Genomic DNA, 12,252 nt, shown 5'->3' with positions numbered 1-12,252 from the left:
TGGAGCAGAAGTTGCTGGACTTCTTGAAGTAGTTCTGTAATACAGTGGGAAGCAAAAGAAGGGGTGTAAAAAGGGTCAGGGACAGGGTCAGGGACAGGGACAGGACAGAGCCAGGGCCAGTAACTGGAACAGGGACAAGGTGGGGACAGGGCCAGGACAGGGACAGTGACAGTGACAGGACAGGACGCGCTGCCGGCAGAGGCCGCCTCGGGAACGTGGGATGTGATGGGACATCACAGGAGCTGCCACAGCAAAGCTGTCACAGATCCTGTCCTTAAAACCCCAGATCGGGCAACCTCCCACATCACAGAAACCCGGCATGCCTTTATAATCAGAAATCGAACCCCTTTAAAGTCCACAAGCCTTCCTCTCGAACTTCCACCTTGGTTTCGGTGAGAGCTGAGCCGCTCCTGTGTTAATTCCGTGGCTCCAGGAGATGGAGCTTTAGAACAGACAAACATCTCACTCTGGGAAAACAGCGATGCTCCAGGAGCAGCAGCCTGGGAGATGGGAGGTGCAAAAGTTTCTCTGCTTTTTTCCTGTCCTGATTTGGAAAGGAGTTAAGGGGATGCTTTGTTCTCCATCGGTGAATGAGTGTTTACGTGGGACACAGACACTGCTGCCGCACTTGGCGTCACTTATCTGCCTGGATCTCAGCAGGGGTGACAGTCCCTGTCACAGGGGCCCCTCCCGGGCACTTTCCACACCTGGGATCTTGTCTTTGATCGTGTTCTGCTGCTGGGGAGCCCCCAGAAATCAGCCCCTGCTCAGAGGCTGCTGCACTCCTCGATTTATTCCAGGAGTGATTAGTGTAAATTCCTTTACAATTTGGGGAGCAGGAGGTTGGCACGTGTTCTCCTTGACAAGGTGACTGGGCTAGACAGTGACGCCCAAACTTGTTTTTTTCTTTATTTTCCTGGGCCAAAAGAACAACTTTGTCTCTTCTCTTGTACAAGGGATAAACTGAAGTCACATCGAAAAAAATAATTCTGTTATTATTAGGCTTTTCTCTCTCTGTAATTGCATAATTTTGAAAAAAATTCACTTTAAACAGCAAAATAAATGTTTCATATTCCTGATGCTATTGGACTCTCAGAACAGATCTGTGTATCTCAGAGTCTTACCAGCTTCTTTCTGCTCCTGGTCTTTTGATTATTTATTCGTTTCTGCATTCTCTTTGACTTGTGGAGGAGCTGTGTGCCCTGCACCAAAGGCCTCCTCTTCAGATCTCCCTCTGTTTGTAAAACACCCCACAGAAAATACAGCTCTTGACTGTGTGATCCTAAAGGGGTTGTTCTCCAAGCACAGGTTTTTGGCTTTTTCACAGCTCTCTGGGGTCACAGAACCCTCACCAGGCTTTCCTGAGGCACAGAGAGCTCCCTTGTGTATCTGTGTGTGAGTATGGAGAGGAGGGACCTTTTGGAGCTAAGTTACTCTAAATAACCAGATTCTAAACATAAATATTTTCTTCCCAATCATTTAAAGTGCTTACAGTGGGAATTTCACCTTTATGTAGTTTTAAATTCTTACAGCATTTTAAAATAATAACAGGAACTTCCTATTTAGGAACTTTATGGAAAACATTAACCTAATCTTTGCATTTTCATAAGAAGGACTTTGCATTGATGCATTTCTGGCTGTGCTTAGCAATAAACCTCAGGTGTTTATAAAATGAGCTTGTGAGATTTCAGTCATAAGTCAAATAAAACTATGGAGTAAAAAACAATTCCTCAGTGAGAAACTGAGGGCTGAAAAAAACCGTTGGGTAGGTAGGAGGGATCTTAACCACTCACACCTGATGTGTTTTAGGAGCAGATTGGTGTCAGCTGGGAGCAATTCAAATTCCCCAGTGCAGGGTGCTGGGGTGGGATAAAAAGAGGCTGAATCCTTTGTGGGTGTGAGGGGATGGAGGAGTTTGGTGCTTTTCTTCAGGTAAGGGCTGTTTCAGTAGAGTCTCAGCTACTTGTTTTAATAATCTGAATTCTGTTTTAAGCAGAAGAGAAATGATGGGGTGATATCTGGTGCATTAGCACATGGCTGGGGCACTGGCATAGCAAATTAAAGATGTGATAGGACTTTTTGTGAAAATGCCTTATAATTCTGGGGCATGGAGCTGGACAAAGGGGCACTTTTAGCCCAGGCCTTGCTGTGCCTTGTGGGCAAGGACAGGCTGTGGAGTGAAGAGTGGGTGAGAGGTGTGGTCCCCTCTGAAGGGAAGGGGGTGAGGAGTCCAGCCCTGAAGTTATTCCAGTTGAATTTGAGCTGAGCAATTCTGGCTTGACCAGAGGCTGCTCTGCCTTGTTTTAAGAGGGCTAAAGAGTGCATTTATTCAAACCCTGTTGAGCATTGGCTGCTTGTACTTCAGCCACCATCTTTGTTTAGGGAACTGCTGGAGTTTATAGAGAGCATTGAGCAGCTTTTGTTAATGAGCAAAGCAGCTAATTGCATCTCACCTTGCCACAGAAGTATCTCTTCAAACAGTTCTGTAGTGGTTTCTCAGAGCTGAAATAGGAATCTTGTGCTCTCACTTAGTACATAAGTATTTGGGGAGCTGAAGCAACCACACAAAATATGAACCCTGTGGCTGACACGGAGCACAAAAACTTTGATGTTGTTGAAGGTGTGTTAAAAAGTCAAGGCAGATGGACAGGTGAACCTTCTTCCAGGCTATCTGCTGCAGCTGTGCTCTCCAAGAGAGCACAGTGAGGAACAGGTGAGCTCTCAGGAACAGCTTCATTTTGAGGAGAAACAAGTCCCCAGCCATCAGGTGGGGATGCAAACCACCTGTGAGCACAAGGACTTCTCCAGCTCTGTGTGCTTTTTTGGCTGGGGCAAGTAAGGTGTTGATTCTGAGTTTCTGCTATGTGGCTGTTAGGTCTGGCTTTGATTTCTTTTTAATTATTATTAGTTATTTTGACTCTGGTCAGTTCCCACCCTGCAGAAATAAATGACCAGGTTTGCACTTTCCAACTGAACCATGGGAAAAGCTCATCTGGGACAGAAGCAGCTTCAGCTTGTGTGTGTGCACCTGAGGACACACTGGGTTTGCTCTGAGAGCTGTGAAAGGGCTCTAGGTGGGAGTGCTGGACAAACTCGGGGGTCAGCCCTGACATCTTGGGTCAGGCACACCCACTTGCAGACAGACTTGGCAGAAATGCAGCATTAAGCCTGACAATTAAACTGGCTTTTAAACCTTTCTCTTCCTCACAACTCTCTTTAACAGGAGTTGCAAAGCTTGGCACATTTCAAGACTTGTGGTTTCTTCCATAAGTCACAGAGAGTGAATGTTTTATACAACTGCATTTGAAAGAGAGGCAGAGTTTTATGTTGGAGTCTGATGCTTTGAAAGCATTTATGTGATGGGGACCTTGCCAGTTGTGGCTGCACAGCCTCCCTTTGACTGGCTGGTGGTAAAAGCACCACCCCAGAGCCAGTGGCTTTACTCTGGACAGACTTGTGCACATCTGGTGCTTTCTAAGCTTGTGGGAAGACTGGACAGCTTTTTTTTTTTTCTGAGTCAGCATTGTTTAAACTAAGACAGTCTTTGTACAAGTGTAAAAACAAAATTATAGTGCAGGAGAAGGGCAAACCAGAGGGAAGGATAAACTGGAGATGGGTGAGAAAAGGTAGAGGAAACAGTCTGTGGCAGAGTGGGATTCCAGAGCTTTTACTTCTGAGTATGGAAAGCAAAGCCTCCTGGAGCTCAAGGCATGAAATTCTGTTTAACATTACCCTGTCCTTAGCCATCAGCTGGCTGCTGAAAGGATCTGAGTGTGTCTGTGTGGTGTTTGCTAATCTAAATCTACTGCAAATGGATGGAGGAGCTGGTTAACTTCTTGTGTGAAAGGTTATTCTGTAGCTGAGATTGCTTTAGGTGGCTCAGCTGCATTTTGTCAATAAAATGTGCCATCAGTGGAGGAATTGGCAGTAAAGTTGCTCCTGTGAGCTTGTAAATGGGAAGCACGTTTGAAGGGCAGCAACTGTGTTTGGGAGATGTAGCTGGCAATTGTATCATCAGAGTCTGCCTCTTTCTGGGTTTAGCATTTCAGTGTGTTTAATTGCAATGGGCTGATATGATTTATAGCCTGGACGTGATTCTTTCATCTTTTGGTGGCTGTAAAGTGAACTGTGTGATGTTGTAAGAGTTCAGTGAAGGGCATTCCCAATGTATTTCACCCTGTAACATCCCTGTAAAGCACAGTGACCACAGTGTGTGGGGTGCTCATGGTACATGATAAAAAACCCTTTTTAATTTGAGGCACTGAGATGGGAGGAAAAGCCTTGCCAGGCAGTGAACTCCTCATACATTCAGCAAGTTTAAATGTTGATTTGTCTTCCACAGGTTGTTCCTTGATGCAGCTCCTCCTCTTGAAAAAAAAAAACCAAAACAAATTAATCTTGATAATAATGCTGGAGGCTGATGCCTTGTGATTTCCCCCCCCCCCAATTTTAAGAGTGAACAATGTTGACAATTAGACACTGGCAATCAAGTGCCCTTCTTTTTTCTGATCCAGACTTTCTATGTGACCAGGGATGAACCAATTTATCTTATTTGCCCACTTCCTGCTTGGTGTATTTATTTAGGCTGTATTGACTGGCACCCACAGGATTTTGCTGCACACTGTGATTAGTGCAATGAGGCCTGAGCTTCATCAGGGTCCTCAGGTGTTGTGACAGAACAGGTGAGCTTGAACAGCACCTCAGAGCTTGTTTGTAAAGGACTTTGCCAAAAGTCATTAGAGAGCAACAAGTTCAGGTGTGCCTGGAGGGCAATAGCAAAATGTGGAAACCTCCAGCTGATGTGATCAGCTCTAGCAGAGCTGCAATCCATGAGGGCAGCAAGGGTGCCCTGCCTGTGTTTGGAATCTCACCCTTGAAATCATCCTCTATAACAAATTCTTTAGCAGTGTTTAGGAAATGTCCTCAGCTGCCAGGGGTATGAGATGTGCTGTAGCTGGGCTGTGTGAGACCCTCCAGTGAGTCAGTGCAGCTACATGAGCCTTGTGCTGAGCAATTCAGGGTCACCTTGGCATCACCTCAGCTCTGCAGAGGGACCCGTGGCCCCCATCCCACAGGGCTGGTCTGCACTAACACAAGTGGTTTTTTGGGGCTTGTTACCATTTCAGGGCAAGTTGAGATGAGCTGAGCTGCCACTCAGGGCACAGGAATGAGAAGAGTTTTCTGTGGGAATACAGATGTGCCCAGGCTTTGCTGTGACTGGTTCTGTGAATCACTTCTCCCTGCTGTCATTGTGGAGAGGGCTGGCTTTGATAAAAATGGAAATATTTGTCTGTGGCTGAGGCTGTTCCACCTCTGGCTCTGTCTGTTCTTCCTGCTGCTCTGTCCTCAGCAGCAGCTTGGACTCTGGGACAGAGGATTTGTTGATTAACCTTGTTTCAGCATTAGGTCTTTATTGAAGAGTCCTGAGCAATGGAGATGCTCTGGGATGTGTCATCCCAGCAAGGTGGTTGTGCTCAGTTTGGCATTTTGGAGAGTGCTGTCCTGCCTGATGATAAAAAGAGGATTCTGGAGCAGCTGTGTTACCTCACTGCAGGGAGGGGAGCGAGGTGTGGGTCTGTGAAAACTGCTGGGGGATCAAGTGTCTGCTCAAAACCAAGCAACCTAAAACAAAAATATGTATCCACAAGAAATATGGAAATACTACAACAAATCCTAACTTTCCCCAGACCTCAGGAAATAAACAGGTTTGTTCTTTGCAGCTTATATATTTTGTTGTACAAGCATTCCATGATTTTTCTTGTTACAGCTGAGTGTAGGCTTAAGGAGCAATACAACTCCTATACTCAGTTTATATTCATGAAGCACCTAGCAGAGATCAGGGCTCTTTCAAATGAGATATTGTGCAGGTTTCTGAAAGAACAGTGAAAAGCCCTTCTACCCCACTCTGCAATTTATCAGTTTCCTACAGCTTTAAGACTCAGGCAGCTTTGAGGGTGTGTGTTCAGTGGAGGCTTAAATCAAATATGAGAGATGTTATGGAGGAATATCAATTGAAAAACTGGTTTGATGGCAGCAGTTCTGACCTGGATGGTTTTCAGGTTTTGCACAAAAGCAGCAGCTGGTTTGGTTCTCTGGTGGCTGCCTGGGGAAGAGAACAGGGTCTGAAGGTGGAAGGGGAGCTTTGATGGGGAATTCACTCACTCACAGTGCAAGGAGCTTCAGAAGCTTTGGGAGGGTGGGCAGGCTCTCCCAAAATCCACAGGAGTGCTGATAAAACAGGTGTGGAAGAATTGTCATGTCAGCTGTAGGTGAAGCACTAATTATCTGCTGGGAGAGTGTGTCTGGGGAGCCAAACATTGAATTAGGCTGAATCTGGTGGGTCCTTGGACTTGAACTTCTGGGCTGCTGGTGTATTGTCTCATTAGATAAAATAAAACTGGTATTCTTAAAGAAAATCCAGAGTCCAGGGTTTTGAGCCTCCTGGGTCCTGGCAGCTCAGTCAGTGAAAAATGACTCTTGCAGCATTCACAGAAGCAGAATTCCTGGATATTGGGGCAGTATATCTTGTTTCTGATGCGTGAGCTGGTGAATATTCCAGGCTGGGCTGTGTGTCCAAGGTGAAATTCCTGTGCCTGGCTCAGCAGAGCTGGGAGGGGACCAGGAGGGGCACAGAGCCTTTGCTGGGGTCTCACTGCCCCTGGGGGACAGAACAAGGAGTTTCATCCAGGTCCCTCATGCCATGTAACAGTGCCATCCTGGCCAGTGCATTGTAGGTTCTTTGTGTTTTCCTCCCCCAGAATATCAGATCCATGGCAGGACAAGCTTCTTTCTGATCCTGGAACAGCTTTTTTAGCCAGCTATGCAGGCAGGGCTTGGTGGTTTTCTTCTGGCCTGGGGAAAGACTTAGAAATATGAAATTTGATACTGTGGTGCTCAGGAAATAGATTATTTTTTTCTTCTGTTGCTCTCTTAATTATAAAACCGAGAGAAATGTATATTTTGGTATAAATATTACTAACGTTGGCAGTAATAGAAGGTGAACCTGGCAAATGTATCTATCAAGCCATTGCACAAAGTAATCATTTATGAACATAGCTCTATTAATTTGTTTAGTCAGATGCAGAGAAGCAATAAAAGTGATTGACTAAAAACAATTAAAACAGTAAAAGTAAATTGTTGTGTGCATTAAAACCTGCTGAGCCTGTCAGATGAAAATTGTAGGTTTAAATGTGAAAATTAAAGCTATTGATTTTAGCTAGTGTGCATGTGGCTTCAGAGTCCTAATTTGTTCTAGTTTCCTTAGCTAAAAGTTGCTGAGACAAGAATAAAGATAATTCTAAAACTCATTCCCAAAAAGGCACAAGCCTTCAAAAAAACATATGATAAATATTTATCATATAATATGATAAATATTATATGATAAACATGGGAATGTTTTTTTGGAAAACACTGTATCTTGACACTGCAGAACTGAATATAAATATTTGCCAATAATGTTAAGTTGTTGTACTTGAAAGAAGGTGAGGAATGAGACATACATGGGAGAAAATACTGCAGTGGTACAGAGCAGATTAGGGGGCTTCTTGCTTAATTTATGTTTGTGACTTTGTCATTTTATTTTTGTGCCTGAGAGTAAATCTTGTGTTCAGTGAACTATTATTTTTTAGTATGCAATTATAAATGGTAGCACAGAGAGAAGGCTGGATCTGGACAGGTGTTAAGGGACAGTGGTTGGGATCCAGCCCCTCCATGAGGGCTGGGGCAGGAGCCCACTGAGCTTTAAACAGGCATTGAAGGTGTTCAGCAATAGATCACTGCATTGTTTCCTCTTACAGCTTCTTTACATCTCTGTACCTCTCATCCCTCTAGACTGTACAGTGTATTATTTGATATTTAACTACTTGATCAATAGACAGAGGTTATTTAAGTCTTGTTTTGAGGGGTGTAAAGCAGATTTTCCAACAGCCCTGTTTTTTTCCTCTTTAGGAAGCAGACTGAGAATTTCTGTGACCTACAAACACTGAATTCATCTAGACTACAGCCAGAGATGGGGAAAGTTTGAGTTTTTCTGCGTGCTTGAGCAGCCCAGAGTTCACAGGCAGTGTTTGTCTCAGTAGGGGATTTTTTTAAGTGAAAAAATTCAGATGCTGGGGCTGATTCATCTGAGCACTGTGGCTCACCATGAATTCCTGTTCCCCCAGATGAACCCTTCTGAGCAAGTCCTTGCAGCAGATAGCACAGTGGAGGTACAGAACTTTCTGCCACCTCACAAGTGTCTCTAGGCTTGTGGAAATACCCAGTTTTTGCAGCATTTGGGGTGGTGCCACTGAGGTGCCATGCAGGGAGAAGTGACATCTCTGATTCCCAGGCAGTTTTTGGTGGTTTTTGAGCAGCAGCTCCACTGCCCTCATCCAGCAGCAGCTCTGGGCTGGCTCAGAATGTGGAGTTTGAAACAGTTGAAACTGCTGCTGGGCAGGGACATCTCCACCTGCAGCCAGGTGTGCCCTGGCCCAGCTGGGAGGTCCCAGGCAGGGATCTGTCCAAGGCTGTCACTGCTGGGCTCTGCCTAGCAAAGTCAGCAGCACCTGCTGAGGTGCTTTGCTGAATCAAGTTCCAGCAAAGAAACTTGTCACAAGTGTTTTAACTCTACCCATGTAACTGTCAGGGTGATCTTAATCCTTCCAGAAACTTCTGTGGGAAGTGTGTTTTCCTAGTAGTGACTCTCAGCTTGAAGGAAGGTTTATAATGCATTTCAGTTGTAGACTGAGTTAAGCCAGACTAGTTTTTTTTCTACTTCTGGCTTTTAGATTGATACTGTTTTCCTAGAAAATAATGAGAAAGCTTTATTTAAAAACATTAAGCCTTTGTGTCACATTGATGCAACAGCCATGATGTGTCATTGCATGTTTATAAAGGCATCTCTGCCTCTAAAGAATTTTCATCTGGAGCAGAGACTGCTCCTCTTCTTCCTCACAATGACAGAAAATTAAGCTAAAGCCATTTTCTGGTGGAGCATGTTCCCTTTTTTTTTTTTTAATTCTTGGTAATAGCTAAGTGATGACTAGGAAATGTAGGGTTGAAATGCAAAGGGGAAAACAAGCTATCCCCACTCGTGGGTCTTTTCACTGCTCACCCAACAACTCACAGCTTCCTCCTAAAGTAGTTTTACCTCATTTTCCATTAAATAATGGAATGCACTGCTCAGGCAGTGAGCCTGGTAGACAGTGAGGATGAATGTGTGGCCACAGATGGACAATAGCTTTCCCCAGTATGCTAAAACAACCAAGTGAGATACTTAAATTTTATGGCCTTACATATGTAGCCGTTGTCCTGACTGTGCATTTTCATATAAATAATAATTTATTCGCACCAATTTTATTTTCAGCAGTCCTAATATTCAGTGTGTTTTACGTTCAGCATTATCACAGGAGGAAACTATTCCCCTGAGGGCAGGAACTTAGTGAATTTTCACATAAGCACCACAGTGGCATTTCCTTCCTTCCTTGTGGAGTCTGCAGCATTCAGCAATTCCAGCCCTCCTGGGAACTGTAGTGTGGCACCTCTATAGCAAATAATTGGAGTAGTTATGTTCCTGTGTGCTGCTACTGGCAATGCCACGCTGAGAATGAGGCAAAGCAGGTGTGGCTTTGAGCTCTGGTTTAAAAATGAGTGTTCCTTTTCCTGTTGGTAAGGGTGTGATTGATCAGGATGAGTATATTGAAGTGAAGATTTGTTTAAAAAAGCAGATGGGGCTCACCTGCCTGTTTGGAGAGGGATGGGATGTGTGGAGCTCCTTTGCAGTCTCTGTGAGCAGCAGGGCAGTGCCCAGCCCAGGGTGGGAAAGGATTCTGAACATGAGTGTGAACAGCTGAGGCTCTTCCAAAGGGGAATGTCCCACTGAAGAATGGAGCAGGTAGGAATAACACTGATTTTTTTCCCTGAATGGCTGAAGATCTGCCTCCAGTGGGATGTTCAGATTATTTTGACTCTTCTCCACATGAACCATGGGCTGTTCTTTGGGAAGCACTCAGCAATTAAAAATAAATACTCATTTCTGCACTGGCTGTATCTCCACAGCTTTGGTAACATTTTTCTGACAAGAATTCCGTTTGGAACGGAACTTGTGCAGATGAGGTTTTGAGGGACCAAATTTTGTTATTCTGGGCATTGCAGAAATTCTTGTCTGGAATTGACTCCTCCTAGCATTGAAGCTGAGATGCAGGTAGGGTTGCTTGTAGGTCTGAGCCACTTTCCCACCAGAAAATTAATTGGAAGCTTAGCTCCCAATGTGTACCTCTCTCCAGATTTACCCTTTATATTGTGGTGAGGTGAGCACAAACTTTTTGTAGAAGTGACTCTATTATTAAGACTCTTAATGCATCACAATGCTTTAAAATGTCAAGTTGAACTACAGCTTAGTAATTGTATTTTCAGTCAGGATTGAATAACCTGTTACTTTAGGTATCAGTTTTAGTTTTCCCCCCCCCCATGTGTTGATAATACAAAATTCAACTTTGTTACAGAACATTAATACATAACTTTCCCTGCAGCTTTAAATGCAAACTCTATTTAATATATATGCAAATGACCTTTTTAATGGAAGTAAAACTTCACATAAATTGATAATTAGCAATTCAGCTTCTGCTGTGTAAAGTGCATTATGACATTAAAGTGCTAAACAGATCTGATTTCTGAAAAAATTTAACGTGAACTATGACTTTTGGCAGCACATTATGAAGAGTGCAGCAAAGAAATAGTTCTAAATGTATAGACCTAGTCATCCTAAAGTTTCTATGATCATTTGAGTGGGTCCTAAAAGCCAAATTTTCTGATGCCCTAAAACTCTGAAGTTTTCTGGTCGGTCTTTAAGTCTTTTAGGATATATGGAAGGTTTTTACATGTGATTTCCTGTAATTTGTGTGTTAAAACCTAACATGAAAGCAGAATGCCATTTTTATTTGTGCCAGGGTGCCCTGTGGTACCTGCACTCATTGGGGATAACAAAAGGTGTTCAAAAGCTGCCAAGGTAAAATCTGCTCAGGAGATGTTGGTTCCTCACCTCTCTCAGCCTGGTGGGTCCCAGACTATTTGCACTCCTCAGGTGGAAACTCTGCATTAACTGTGACTGATGGCTTGGGAGGTGTTTTTAAGGAAGGGTCAAGTGCTCCCTCCACTGCTTATTCCAAAAAAATCCATCTGGTTTTGCAAGCATTGCTCCCTCAGGTATGAAAAAGGAAAATAAACCAGAATATTGCTGTGGAGCTGCCTTCCCCAGGACCTCTCTGTCCCACTGGGCTTTGCTCAAATCCAGCATGAGGTGTGAGCTGCTCCCCAGCTGGGACAGGAGTCATGAGAAGCTCAAAGCTGTTTGCTGAGTGCTGTGTTCTGCACCACTGTCTTTGGAACCTCTTGTTCTGGGCATCTGGACACTCCGTGAGAAGCTTTCTGCATATCTGCCTCCCTTTGGAGGGAGAGCTCCTCTCTTCCAGGAAAAGTGGGGCCGCTCCACCAGGCTGAATTGAGGGGCTTGGTGGAAACCTTGCTAAATCATAGCTTTGGGCATCATTTCAAACAAAATATAAATCAGGCCAGATCTGCTTGAGCTAAAGCTCAAATCTGCCAAGAAGATTTGCAGACTTGAGGAAATGCAGTCCAATTTTTACATCTTACACTGAAACCCAGACTTGATCACCTTTACAGAAACTCACAGCTCCAGCAAGACACCTTTTTTCAAACACTTCATTTCAAGTGTATGCCATGAGAAGATGTGAACTCCCACTTTCTCCAGCTCTGTGAGCTAAAAAATGACTGTGGCTGTTGTGTTTGGAAGTGTGTGTGCACTTACAGGAGGGGGTTTGCAGAGGAACAGAACTTGTTTCACTGTGTGGCTGGAGGAAGAAAATACTTGTCAAGTGTTCCAGTCCTAATTTAACATGTGCTGCAGTGGATATAACTCAGCAGTGCCAAGAGAGGAAATAGAACAAGATGTGATGTGGAGCAAGATAGCATTTCCAGAAATGAAGAGCTGTTTCTTCTGGAGGTTGCTGGTGGGCTGTGATTCTCCACTGGAGTAAGAATGACTGAAATGAAATTCATGTTTTATGTGAAATGGTGAGCAGTGCTGCTGTGGAGAATGGAGAAGCAGAATAAATTCAGAGTTTAATGTGTGTGTTCCTGTCAACTTCACAAACTCTGATTTCCTGGCCTGTGCCAGGAATTTTCACAATTTTCATAATTTCACAAACCTGGCCTCCCTGAGGACTGTGATGAATCCTGACAGTCCTCTGAGGG

Source organism: Oenanthe melanoleuca, chromosome 12 (genome assembly GCF_029582105.1).
Source record: "Oenanthe melanoleuca isolate GR-GAL-2019-014 chromosome 12, OMel1.0, whole genome shotgun sequence".
In the NCBI taxonomy this organism is placed as follows: Eukaryota; Metazoa; Chordata; class Aves; order Passeriformes; family Muscicapidae; genus Oenanthe; species Oenanthe melanoleuca.
The sequence above is the reverse complement of the archived record's forward strand: the minus strand, read 5'-3'. Positions refer to the sequence as shown.